At 41.4% G+C, this 12,411-nt stretch overlaps 2 non-coding genes across 2 annotated transcripts; both read left to right on the forward strand.

Moving 5' to 3' along the window:
- Positions 1–1,072: 1,072 nt before the first annotated feature.
- Positions 1,073–1,146, forward strand: TRNAS-ACU (transfer RNA serine (anticodon ACU)). The gene has a single exon. It is a non-coding gene; the product is annotated as a tRNA-Ser (tRNA).
- Positions 1,147–7,676: 6,530 nt separating this feature from the next.
- Positions 7,677–7,750, forward strand: TRNAS-ACU (transfer RNA serine (anticodon ACU)). Its single transcript has one exon. It is a non-coding gene; the product is annotated as a tRNA-Ser (tRNA).
- Positions 7,751–12,411: the final 4,661 nt, after the last annotated feature.

The following is a 12,411-nucleotide window of genomic DNA, read 5'->3' on the forward strand; positions in this document are numbered from 1 at the left end:
TAATTGACCTTGTTATCAGATTTTGGTGATCTTTAAGTAGACAAGTCAAAATTTCAACCCCCCTCTTATGGTGTAGGGTACCTGGCCTTCTCTGATGTAATCAGAGTTAGATTTGATTCAGTGATTTTATAAAACAGCTAGGAAGCACAATTTAGCAGTGGGTTACAGAGAAAAAGAAATATGCTGGCAAAAAAATCCAATTGAGTGATTAAACAGCTCTTCATTTTCTGGCTTTATTTTTATGCTAACAAATTTGTTCTCTGAAAAGTGTCCACAAAGCCAAGTCTCTGATTAACACCTTTGTAAGGATGGTTTTTCACCTATTACTAAATTAAACTTGCTTCATTGGAAAGGCAGCAAGATGCATCCTCATTTCAATGTCTACTGAAATAATACAGGTTGACACCAGGAAACATTAACGCCACGTGGAAGTCTGTTTAATGTGAAAACAAGGTGATATCTAATTAGCACACAGGTAAGGAATTAAGAAAATCTTTATTTAAGGGTGAAAATGTTTCTCACAAAATCGTTGCCCCAATGCATCATTGAAATTCAAGCTGGAAAGATGATTTTAATATATCACTTGTACATTTTGTATTGCTCTTCTGGTGACAATGTAGTTTGTTTTTGTCAATTACCATTTTAATAATAGGGTAAAGAAAATTAAGTGGATTTTTAAAAGAAAACAATACTTTCAATATACTATTAAAACAAATTAAAATGGTAAAAGTTATTGTACTTTAATGAAAAATAAAAGAGCAAAAATATCAATCCCAGTTTTGGATTACTTTAATTAACAAAAAAAATGCATATAGCAGAGGATAGTTTTAATCTGCCTACCTCTGGGTTATGGGCCCAGCATGCTTCCATTGCAGTACTCTGCTGCACATGTAAGTGCAAGAGATCCTGAAGCACTCACTCATCATGGGAAAGTACCAATGTGTTTCTTCGTTGGTTGATTTAAGAAAATTCTTACAAAAACTCTCCAGATTATTGACTTTTTAAAGTTTTTCTAGGAAACGTTCTAGATTAATGCTTATTAGCCTTTGTCAGTATGTACTTTTTGCAAAGTGTCTCTGTGGTGCAATCGGTTAGTGTGTCTGGCTACTAACCAAAAGGTTGGTGGTTCAATCCCACCCAGGGACATGATTGACATTGTGATCAGGTTTTGGTGATATTTAAGTAGACAAGTCAAAATTTCAAACCCCCTCTTTTGGTGTAGGGTACCTGGCCTTCTCTGATGTAATCGGAGTTAGATTTGATTCAGTGATTTTATAAAAAACAGCTAGGAAGCACAATTTAGCAATGGGTTGCAGAGAAAAAAATATGCTGGTAGAAAAATCCAATTGAGTGATTAAACAGCTCTTCATTTTCTGCCTTTATTTTTATGCTAACAAATTTGTTCTCTGAAAAGTGTCCACAAAGCCAAGTCTCTGATTAACACCTTTGTAAGGATGGTTTTTCACCTATTACTAAATTAAACTTGCTTCATTGGAAAGGCAGCAAGATGCATCCTCATTTCAATGTCTACTGAAATAATACAGGTTGACACCAGGAAACATTAACGCCACTGCATCCTTGCTGCTTTCTCATGTAGAAGTCTGTTTTATGTGAAAACAAGGTGACATGTAATTAGCACACAGGTAAGGAATTAAGAAAATCTTTATTTAAGGGTGAAGATGTTTCTCACAAAATCGTTGCCCCAATGCATCATTGAAATTCAAGCTGGAAAGATGATTTTAATATATCACTTGTACATTTTGTATTGCTCTTCTGGTGACAATGTAGTTTGTTTTTGTCAATTACCCTTTTAATAATAGGGTAAAGAAAATTAAGTGGATTTTTTAAAGAAAACTATACTGTCAATATACTATTAAAACAAATTAAAATGGTAAAAGTTATTGTACTTTAAGTAAAAATAAAAGAGCAAAAATATCAATCCCAGTTTTGATTACTTAAATTAACAAAAAAAAATGCATATAGCAAAGGATAGTTTCAATTAGAGATGAGCGCCTGAAATTTTTCGGGTTTTGTGTTTTGGTTTTGGGTTCGGTTCCGCGGCCGTGTTTTGGGTTCGACCGCGTTTTGGCAAAACCTCACCGAATTTTTTTTGTCGGATTCGGGTGTGTTTTGGATTCGGGTGTTTTTTTTCAAAAAACCCTAAAAAAACAGCTTAAATCATAGAATTTGGGGGTCATTTTGATCCCATATTATTATTAACCTCAAAAACCATAATTTCCACTCATTTTCAGTCTATTCTGAATACCTCACACCTCACAATATTATTTTAAGTCCTAAAATTTGCACCAAGGTCGCTGGATGACTAAGCTAAGCGACACTAGTGGCCGACACAAACACCTGGCCCATCTAGGAGTGGCACTGCAGTGTCACGCAGGATGTCCCTTCCAAAAAACCCTCCCCAATCAGCACATGATGCAAAGAAAAAAAGAGGTGCAATGAGGTAGCTGACTGTGTGAGTAAGATAAGCGACCCTAGTGGCCGACACAAACACCGGGCCCATTTAGGAGTGGCACTGCAGTGTCACGCAGGATGTCCCTTCCAAAAAACCCTCCCCAATCAGCACATGACGCAAAGAAAAAAAGAGGCGCAATGAGGTAGCTGACTGTGTGAGTAAGATTAGCGACCCTAGTGGCCGACACAAACACCGGGCCCATTTAGGAGTGGCATTGCAGTGTCACGCAGGATGTCCCTTCCAAAAAACCCTCCCCAATCAGCACATGACGCAAAGAAAAAAAGAGGCGCAATGAGGTAGCTGACTGTGTGAGTAAGATTAGCGACCCTAGTGGCCGACACAAACACCGGGCCCATTTAGGAGTGGCACTGCAGTGTCACGCAGGATGTCCCTTCCAAAAAACCCTCCCCAATCAGCACATGACGCAAAGAAAAAAAGAGGCGCAATGAGGTAGCTGACTGTGTGAGTAAGATTAGCGACCCTAGTGGCCGACACAAACACCGGGCCCATTTAGGATTGGCACTGCAGTGTCACGCAGGATGTCCCTTCCAAAAAACCTTCCCCAATCAGCACATGACGCAAAGAAAAAAAGAGGCGCAATGAGGTAGCTGACTGTGTGAGTAAGATTAGCGACCCTAGTGGCCGACACAAACACCGGGCCCATTTAGGAGTGGCACTGCAGTGTCACGCAGGATGTCCCTTCCAAAAAACCCTCCCCAATCAGCACATGACGCAAAGAAAAAAAGAGGCGCAATGAGGTAGCTGACTGTGTGAGTAAGATTAGCGACCCTAGTGGCCGACACAAACACCGGGCCCATTTAGGAGTGGCACTGCAGTGTCACGCAGGATGTCCCTTCCAAAAAACCCTCCCCAATCAGCACATGACGCAAAGAAAAAAAGAGGCGCAATGAGGTAGCTGACTGTGTGAGTAAGATTAGCGACCCTAGTGGCCGACACAAACACCGGGCCCATTTAGGAGTGGCACTGCAGTGTCACGCAGGATGTCCCTTCCAAAAAACCCTCCCCAATCAGCACATGACGCAAAGAAAAAAAGAGGCGCAATGAGGTAGCTTACTGTGTGAGTAAGATTAGCGACCCTAGTGGCCGACACAAACACCGGGCCCATTTAGGAGTGGCACTGCAGTGTCACGCAGGATGTCCCTTCCAAAAAACCCTCCCCAATCAGCACATGACGCAAAGAAAAAAAGAGGCGCAATGAGGTAGCTGACTGTGTGAGTAAGATTAGCGACCCTAGTGGCCGACACAAACACCGGGCCCATTTAGGAGTGGCACTGCAGTGTCACGCAGGATGTCCCTTCCAAAAAACCCTCCCCAATCAGCACATGACGCAAAGAAAAAAAGAGGCGCAATGAGGTAGCTGACTGTGTGAGTAAGATTAGCGACCCTAGTGGCCGACACAAACACCGGGCCCATTTAGGAGTGGCACTGCAGTGTCACGCAGGATGTCCCTTCTAAAAAACCCTCCCCAAACAGCACATGACGCAAAGAAAAATAAAAGAAAAAAGAGGTGCAAGATGGAATTGTCCTTGGGCCCTCCCACCCACCCTTATGTTGTATAAACAAAACAGGACATGCACACTTTAACCAACCCATCATTTCAGTGACAGGGTCTGCCACACGACTGTGACTGATATGACGGGTTGGTTTGGACCCCCCCCCAAAAAAGAAGCAATTAATCTCTCCTTGCACAAACTGGCTCTACAGAGGCAAGATGTCCACCTCATCATCACCCTCCGATATATCACCGTGTACATCCCCCTCCTCACAGATTATCAATTCGTCCCCACTGTAAACCACCATCTCAGCTCCCTGTGTACTTTGTGGAGGCAATTGCTGCTGTGTAGGGTACCTGGCCTTCTCTGATGTAATCAGAGTTAGATTTGATTCAGTGATTTTATAAAAACAGCTAGGAAGCACAATTTAGCAGTGGGTTGCAGAGAAAAAGAAATATGCTGGCAAAAAAAATCCAATTGAGTGATTAAACAGCTCTTAATTTTCTGGCTTTATTTTTATGCTAACAAATTTGTTCTCTGAAAAGTGTCCACAAAGCCAAGTCTCTGATTAACACCTTTGTAAGGATGGTTTTTAACCTATTACTAAATTAAACTTGCTTCATTGGAAAGGCAGCAAGATGCATCCTCATTTCAATGTCTACTGAAATAATACAGGTTGACACCAGGAAACATTAACGCCACTGCATCCTTGCTGCTTTCTCATGTGGAAGTCTGTTTAATGTGAAAACAAGGTGATATCTAATTAGCACACAGGTAAGGAATTAAGAAAATCTTTATTTAAGGGTGAAAATGTTTCTCACAAAATCGTTGCCCCAATGCATCATTGAAATTCAAGCTGGAAAGATGATTTTAATATATCACTTGTACATTTTGTATTGCTCTTCTGGTGACAATGTAGTTTGTTTTTGTCAATTACCATTTTAATAATAGGGTAAAGAAAATTAAGTGGATTTTTGAAAGAAAACAATACTGTCAATATACTATTAAAACAAATTAAAATGGTAAAAGTTATTGTACTTTAAGTAAAAATAAAAGAGCCAAAATATCAATCCCAGTTTTGGATTACTTAAATTAACAAAAAAAAATGCATATAGCAGAGGATAGTTTCAATCTGCCTACCGCTGGGTTATGGGCCCAGCATGCTTCTATTGCTGTACTCTGCTGCACATGTAAGTGCAAGAGATCCTGAAGCACTCACTCATCATGGGAAAGTACCAATGTGTTTCTTCGTTGGTTGATGGAAGAAACATTTTACAAAAACTCTCCAGATTATTGACTTTTTAAAGTTTTTCTAGGAAACGTTTTAGATGAATGCTTATTAGCCTTTGTCAGTAAGGACTTTTGCAAAGTGTCTTTGTGGCGCATTCAGTTAGTGTGCACGGCTATTAACCAAAAGGTTGGTGGTTCAATCCCACCCAGGGACGTAATTGACCTTGTTATCAGATTTTGGTGATCTTTAAGTAGACAAGTCAAAATTTCAAATCCCCCTGTTCTGGTGTAGGGTACCTGGCCTTCTCTGATGTAATCAGAGTTAGATTTGATTCAGTGATTTTATAAAAACAGCTAGGAAGCACAATTTAGCAGTGGGTTGCAGAGAAAAAGAAATATGCTGGCAAAAAAAATCCAATTGAGTGATTAAACAGCTCTTAATTTTCTGGCTTTATTTTTATGCTAACAAATTTGTTCTCTGAAAAGTGTCCACAAAGCCAAGTCTCTGATTAACACCTTTGTAAGGATGGTTTTTAACCTATTACTAAATTAAACTTGCTTCATTGGAAAGGCAGCAAGATGCATCCTCATTTCAATGTCTACTGAAATAATACAGGTTGACACCAGGAAACATTAACGCCACTGCATCCTTGCTGCTTTCTCATGTGGAAGTCTGTTTAATGTGAAAACAAGGTGATATCTAATTAGCACACAGGTAAGGAATTAAGAAAATCTTTATTTAAGGGTGAAAATGTTTCTCACAAAATCGTTGCCCCAATGCATCATTGAAATTCAAGCTGGAAAGATGATTTTAATATATCACTTGTACATTTTGTATTGCTCTTCTGGTGACAATGTAGTTTGTTTTTGTCAATTACCATTTTAATAATAGGGTAAAGAAAATTAAGTGGATTTTTGAAAGAAAACAATACTGTCAATATACTATTAAAACAAATTAAAATGGTAAAAGTTATTGTACTGTAAGTAAAAATAAAAGAGCCAACATATCAATCCCAGTTTTGGATTACTTTAATTAACAAAAAAAAAATGCATATAGCAGAGGATAGTTTCAATCTGCCTACCTCTGGGTTATGTGCCCAGCATGCTTCCATTGCTGTACTCTGCTGCACATGTAAGTGCAATAGATCCTGAAGCACTCACTCATCATGGGAAAGTACCAATGTGTTTCTTCGTTGGTTGATGGAAGAAACATCTTACAAAAACTCTCCAGATTATTGACTTTTTAAAGTTTTTCTAGGAAACCTTTTATATGAATGCTTATTAGCCTTTGTCAGTATGTACTTTTGCAAAGTGTCTCTGTGGCGCAATCAGTTAGTGTGTATGGCTATAAACCAAAAGGTTGGTGGTTCAATACCACCCAGGGACGTAATTGACCTTGTTATCAGATTTTGGTGATCTTTAAGTAGACAAGTCAAAATTTCAACCCCCCTCTTATGGTGTAGGGTACCTGGCCTTCTCTGATGTAATCAGAGTTAGATTTGATTCAGTGATTTTATAAAACAGCTAGGAAGCACAATTTAGCAGTGGGTTACAGAGAAAAAGAAATATGCTGGCAAAAAAATCCAATTGAGTGATTAAACAGCTCTTCATTTTCTGGCTTTATTTTTATGCTAACAAATTTGTTCTCTGAAAAGTGTCCACAAAGCCAAGTCTCTGATTAACACCTTTGTAAGGATGGTTTTTCACCTATTACTAAATTAAACTTGCTTCATTGGAAAGGCAGCAAGATGCATCCTCATTTCAATGTCTACTGAAATAATACAGGTTGACACCAGGAAACATTAACGCCACGTGGAAGTCTGTTTAATGTGAAAACAAGGTGATATCTAATTAGCACACAGGTAAGGAATTAAGAAAATCTTTATTTAAGGGTGAAAATGTTTCTCACAAAATCGTTGCCCCAATGCATCATTGAAATTCAAGCTGGAAAGATGATTTTAATATATCACTTGTACATTTTGTATTGCTCTTCTGGTGACAATGTAGTTTGTTTTTGTCAATTACCATTTTAATAATAGGGTAAAGAAAATTAAGTGGATTTTTAAAAGAAAACAATACTTTCAATATACTATTAAAACAAATTAAAATGGTAAAAGTTATTGTACTTTAATGAAAAATAAAAGAGCAAAAATATCAATCCCAGTTTTGGATTACTTTAATTAACAAAAAAAATGCATATAGCAGAGGATAGTTTTAATCTGCCTACCTCTGGGTTATGGGCCCAGCATGCTTCCATTGCAGTACTCTGCTGCACATGTAAGTGCAAGAGATCCTGAAGCACTCACTCATCATGGGAAAGTACCAATGTGTTTCTTCGTTGGTTGATTTAAGAAAATTCTTACAAAAACTCTCCAGATTATTGACTTTTTAAAGTTTTTCTAGGAAACGTTCTAGATTAATGCTTATTAGCCTTTGTCAGTATGTACTTTTTGCAAAGTGTCTCTGTGGTGCAATCGGTTAGTGTGTCTGGCTACTAACCAAAAGGTTGGTGGTTCAATCCCACCCAGGGACATGATTGACATTGTGATCAGGTTTTGGTGATATTTAAGTAGACAAGTCAAAATTTCAAACCCCCTCTTTTGGTGTAGGGTACCTGGCCTTCTCTGATGTAATCGGAGTTAGATTTGATTCAGTGATTTTATAAAAAACAGCTAGGAAGCACAATTTAGCAATGGGTTGCAGAGAAAAAAATATGCTGGTAGAAAAATCCAATTGAGTGATTAAACAGCTCTTCATTTTCTGCCTTTATTTTTATGCTAACAAATTTGTTCTCTGAAAAGTGTCCACAAAGCCAAGTCTCTGATTAACACCTTTGTAAGGATGGTTTTTCACCTATTACTAAATTAAACTTGCTTCATTGGAAAGGCAGCAAGATGCATCCTCATTTCAATGTCTACTGAAATAATACAGGTTGACACCAGGAAACATTAACGCCACTGCATCCTTGCTGCTTTCTCATGTAGAAGTCTGTTTTATGTGAAAACAAGGTGACATGTAATTAGCACACAGGTAAGGAATTAAGAAAATCTTTATTTAAGGGTGAAGATGTTTCTCACAAAATCGTTGCCCCAATGCATCATTGAAATTCAAGCTGGAAAGATGATTTTAATATATCACTTGTACATTTTGTATTGCTCTTCTGGTGACAATGTAGTTTGTTTTTGTCAATTACCCTTTTAATAATAGGGTAAAGAAAATTAAGTGGATTTTTTAAAGAAAACTATACTGTCAATATACTATTAAAACAAATTAAAATGGTAAAAGTTATTGTACTTTAAGTAAAAATAAAAGAGCAAAAATATCAATCCCAGTTTTGATTACTTAAATTAACAAAAAAAAATGCATATAGCAAAGGATAGTTTCAATTAGAGATGAGCGCCTGAAATTTTTCGGGTTTTGTGTTTTGGTTTTGGGTTCGGTTCCGCGGCCGTGTTTTGGGTTCGACCGCGTTTTGGCAAAACCTCACCGAATTTTTTTTGTCGGATTCGGGTGTGTTTTGGATTCGGGTGTTTTTTTCAAAAAACCCTAAAAAAACAGCTTAAATCATAGAATTTGGGGGTCATTTTGATCCCATATTATTATTAACCTCAAAAACCATAATTTCCACTCATTTTCAGTCTATTCTGAATACCTCACACCTCACAATATTATTTTTAGTCCTAAAATTTGCACCAAGGTCGCTGGATGACTAAGCTAAGCGACACTAGTGGCCGACACAAACACCTGGCCCATCTAGGAGTGGCACTGCAGTGTCACGCAGGATGTCCCTTCCAAAAAACCCTCCCCAATCAGCACATGATGCAAAGAAAAAAAGAGGTGCAATGAGGTAGCTGACTGTGTGAGTAAGATAAGCGACCCTAGTGGCCGACACAAACACCGGGCCCATTTAGGAGTGGCACTGCAGTGTCACGCAGGATGTCCCTTCCAAAAAACCCTCCCCAATCAGCACATGATGCAAAGAAAAAAAGAGGCGCAATGAGGTAGCTGACTGTGTGAGTAAGATTAGCGACCCTAGTGGCCGACACAAACACCGGGCCCATTTAGGAGTGGCATTGCAGTGTCACGCAGGATGTCCCTTCCAAAAAACCCTCCCCAATCAGCACATGACGCAAAGAAAAAAAGAGGCGCAATGAGGTAGCTGACTGTGTGAGTAAGATTAGCGACCCTAGTGGCCGACACAAACACCGGGCCCATTTAGGAGTGGCACTGCAGTGTCACGCAGGATGTCCCTTCCAAAAAACCCTCCCCAATCAGCACATGACGCAAAGAAAAAAAGAGGCGCAATGAGGTAGCTGACTGTGTGAGTAAGATTAGCGACCCTAGTGGCCGACACAAACACCGGGCCCATTTAGGAGTGGCACTGCAGTGTCACGCAGGATGTCCCTTCCAAAAAACCCTCCCCAATCAGCACATGACGCAAAGAAAAAAAGAGGCGCAATGAGGTAGCTGACTGTGTGAGTAAGATTAGCGACCCTAGTGGCCGACACAAACACCGGGCCCATTTAGGAGTGGCACTGCAGTGTCACGCAGGATGTCCCTTCCAAAAAACCCTCCCCAATCAGCACATGACGCAAAGAAAAAAAGAGGCGCAATGAGGTAGCTGACTGTGTGAGTAAGATTAGCGACCCTAGTGGCCGACACAAACACCGGGCCCATTTAGGAGTGGCACTGCAGTGTCACGCAGGATGTCCCTTCCAAAAAACCCTCCCCAATCAGCACATGACGCAAAGAAAAAAAGAGGCGCAATGAGGTAGCTGACTGTGTGAGTAAGATTAGCGACCCTAGTGGCCGACACAAACACCGGGCCCATTTAGGAGTGGCACTGCAGTGTCACGCAGGATGTCCCTTCCAAAAAACCCTCCCCAATCAGCACATGACGCAAAGAAAAAAAGAGGCGCAATGAGGTAGCTTACTGTGTGAGTAAGATTAGCGACCCTAGTGGCCGACACAAACACCGGGCCCATTTAGGAGTGGCACTGCAGTGTCACGCAGGATGTCCCTTCCAAAAAACCCTCCCCAATCAGCACATGACGCAAAGAAAAAAAGAGGCGCAATGAGGTAGCTGACTGTGTGAGTAAGATTAGCGACCCTAGTGGCCGACACAAACACCGGGCCCATTTAGGAGTGGCACTGCAGTGTCACGCAGGATGTCCCTTCCAAAAAACCCTCCCCAATCAGCACATGACGCAAAGAAAAAAAGAGGCGCAATGAGGTAGCTGACTGTGTGAGTAAGATTAGCGACCCTAGTGGCCGACACAAACACCGGGCCCATTTAGGAGTGGCACTGCAGTGTCACGCAGGATGTCCCTTCTAAAAAACCCTCCCCAAACAGCACATGACGCAAAGAAAAATAAAAGAAAAAAGAGGTGCAAGATGGAATTGTCCTTGGGCCCTCCCACCCACCCTTATGTTGTATAAACAAAACAGGACATGCACACTTTAACCAACCCATCATTTCAGTGACAGGGTCTGCCACACGACTGTGACTGATATGACGGGTTGGTTTGGACCCCCCCCAAAAAAGAAGCAATTAATCTCTCCTTGCACAAACTGGCTCTACAGAGGCAAGATGTCCACCTCATCATCACCCTCCGATATATCACCGTGTACATCCCCCTCCTCACAGATTATCAATTCGTCCCCACTGTAAACCACCATCTCAGCTCCCTGTGTACTTTGTGGAGGCAATTGCTGCTGGTCAATGTCTCCGCGGAGGAATTGATTATAATTCATTTTAATGAACATCATCTTCTCCACATTTTCTGGATGTAACCTCGTACGCCGATTGCTGACAAGGTGAGCGGCGGCACTAAACACTCTTTCGGAGTACACACTTGTGGGAGGGCAACTTAGGTAGAATAAAGCCAGTTTGTGCAATGGCCTCCAAATTGCCTCTTTTTCCTGCCAGTATAAGTATGGACTGTGTGACGTGCCTACTTGGATGCGGTCACTCATATAATCCTCCACCATTCTTTCAATGGTGAGAGAATCATATGCAGTGACAGTAGACGACATGTCCGTAATCGTTGTCAGGTCCTTCAGTCCGGACCAGATGTCAGCATCAGCAGTCGCTCCAGACTGCCCTGCATCACCGCCAGCGGGTGGGCTCGGAATTCTGAGCCTTTTCCTCGCACCCCCAGTTGCGGGAGAATGTGAAGGAGGAGATGTTGACAGGTCGCGTTCCGCTTGACTTGACAATTTTCTCACCAGCAGGTCTTTCAACCCCAGCAGACTTGTGTCTGCCGGAAAGAGAGATCCAAGGTAGGCTTTAAATCTAGGATCGAGCACGGTGGCCAAAATGTAGTGCTCTGATTTCAACAGATTGACCACCCGTGAATCCTTGTTAAGCGAATTAAGGGCTCCATCCACAAGTCCCACATGCCTAGCGGAATCGCTCCGTGTTAGCTCCTCCTTCAATGTCTCCAGCTTCTTCTGCAAAAGCCTGATGAGGGGAATGACCTGACTCAGGCTGGCAGTGTCTGAACTGACTTCACGTGTGGCAAGTTCAAAGGGCATCAGAACCTTGCACAACGTTGAAATCATTCTCCACTGCACTTGAGACAGGTGCATTCCACCTCCTATATCGTGCTCAATTGTATAGGCTTGAATGGCCTTTTGCTGCTCCTCCAACCTCTGAAGCATATAGAGGGTTGAATTCCACCTCGTTACCACTTCTTGCTTCAGATGATGGCAGGGCAGGTTCAGTAGTTTTTGGTGGTGCTCCAGTCTTCTGTACGTGGTGCCTGTACGCCGAAAGTGTCCCGCAATTTTTCTGGCCACCGACAGCATCTCTTGCACGCCCCTGTCGTTTTTTAAATAATTCTGCACCACCAAATTCAAGGTATGTGCAAAACATGGGACGTGCTGGAATTTGCCCATATTTAATGCACACACAATATTGCTGGCGTTGTCCGATGCCACAAATCCACAGGAGAGTCCAATTGGGGTAAGCCATTCCGCGATGATCTTCCTCAGTTGCCGTAAGAGGTTTTCAGCTGTGTGCGTATTCTGGAAACGGGTGATACAAAGCGTAGCCTGCCTAGGAAAGAGTTGGCGTTTGCGAGATGCTGCTACTGGTGCCGCCGCTGCTGTTCTTGCGGCGGGAGTCCATACATCTACCCAGTGGGCTGTCACAGTCATATAGTCCTGACCCTGCCCTGCTCCACTTGTCCA

Source organism: Pseudophryne corroboree, chromosome 8 (assembly GCF_028390025.1).
Source record: "Pseudophryne corroboree isolate aPseCor3 chromosome 8, aPseCor3.hap2, whole genome shotgun sequence".
In the NCBI taxonomy this organism is placed as follows: Eukaryota; Metazoa; Chordata; class Amphibia; order Anura; family Myobatrachidae; genus Pseudophryne; species Pseudophryne corroboree.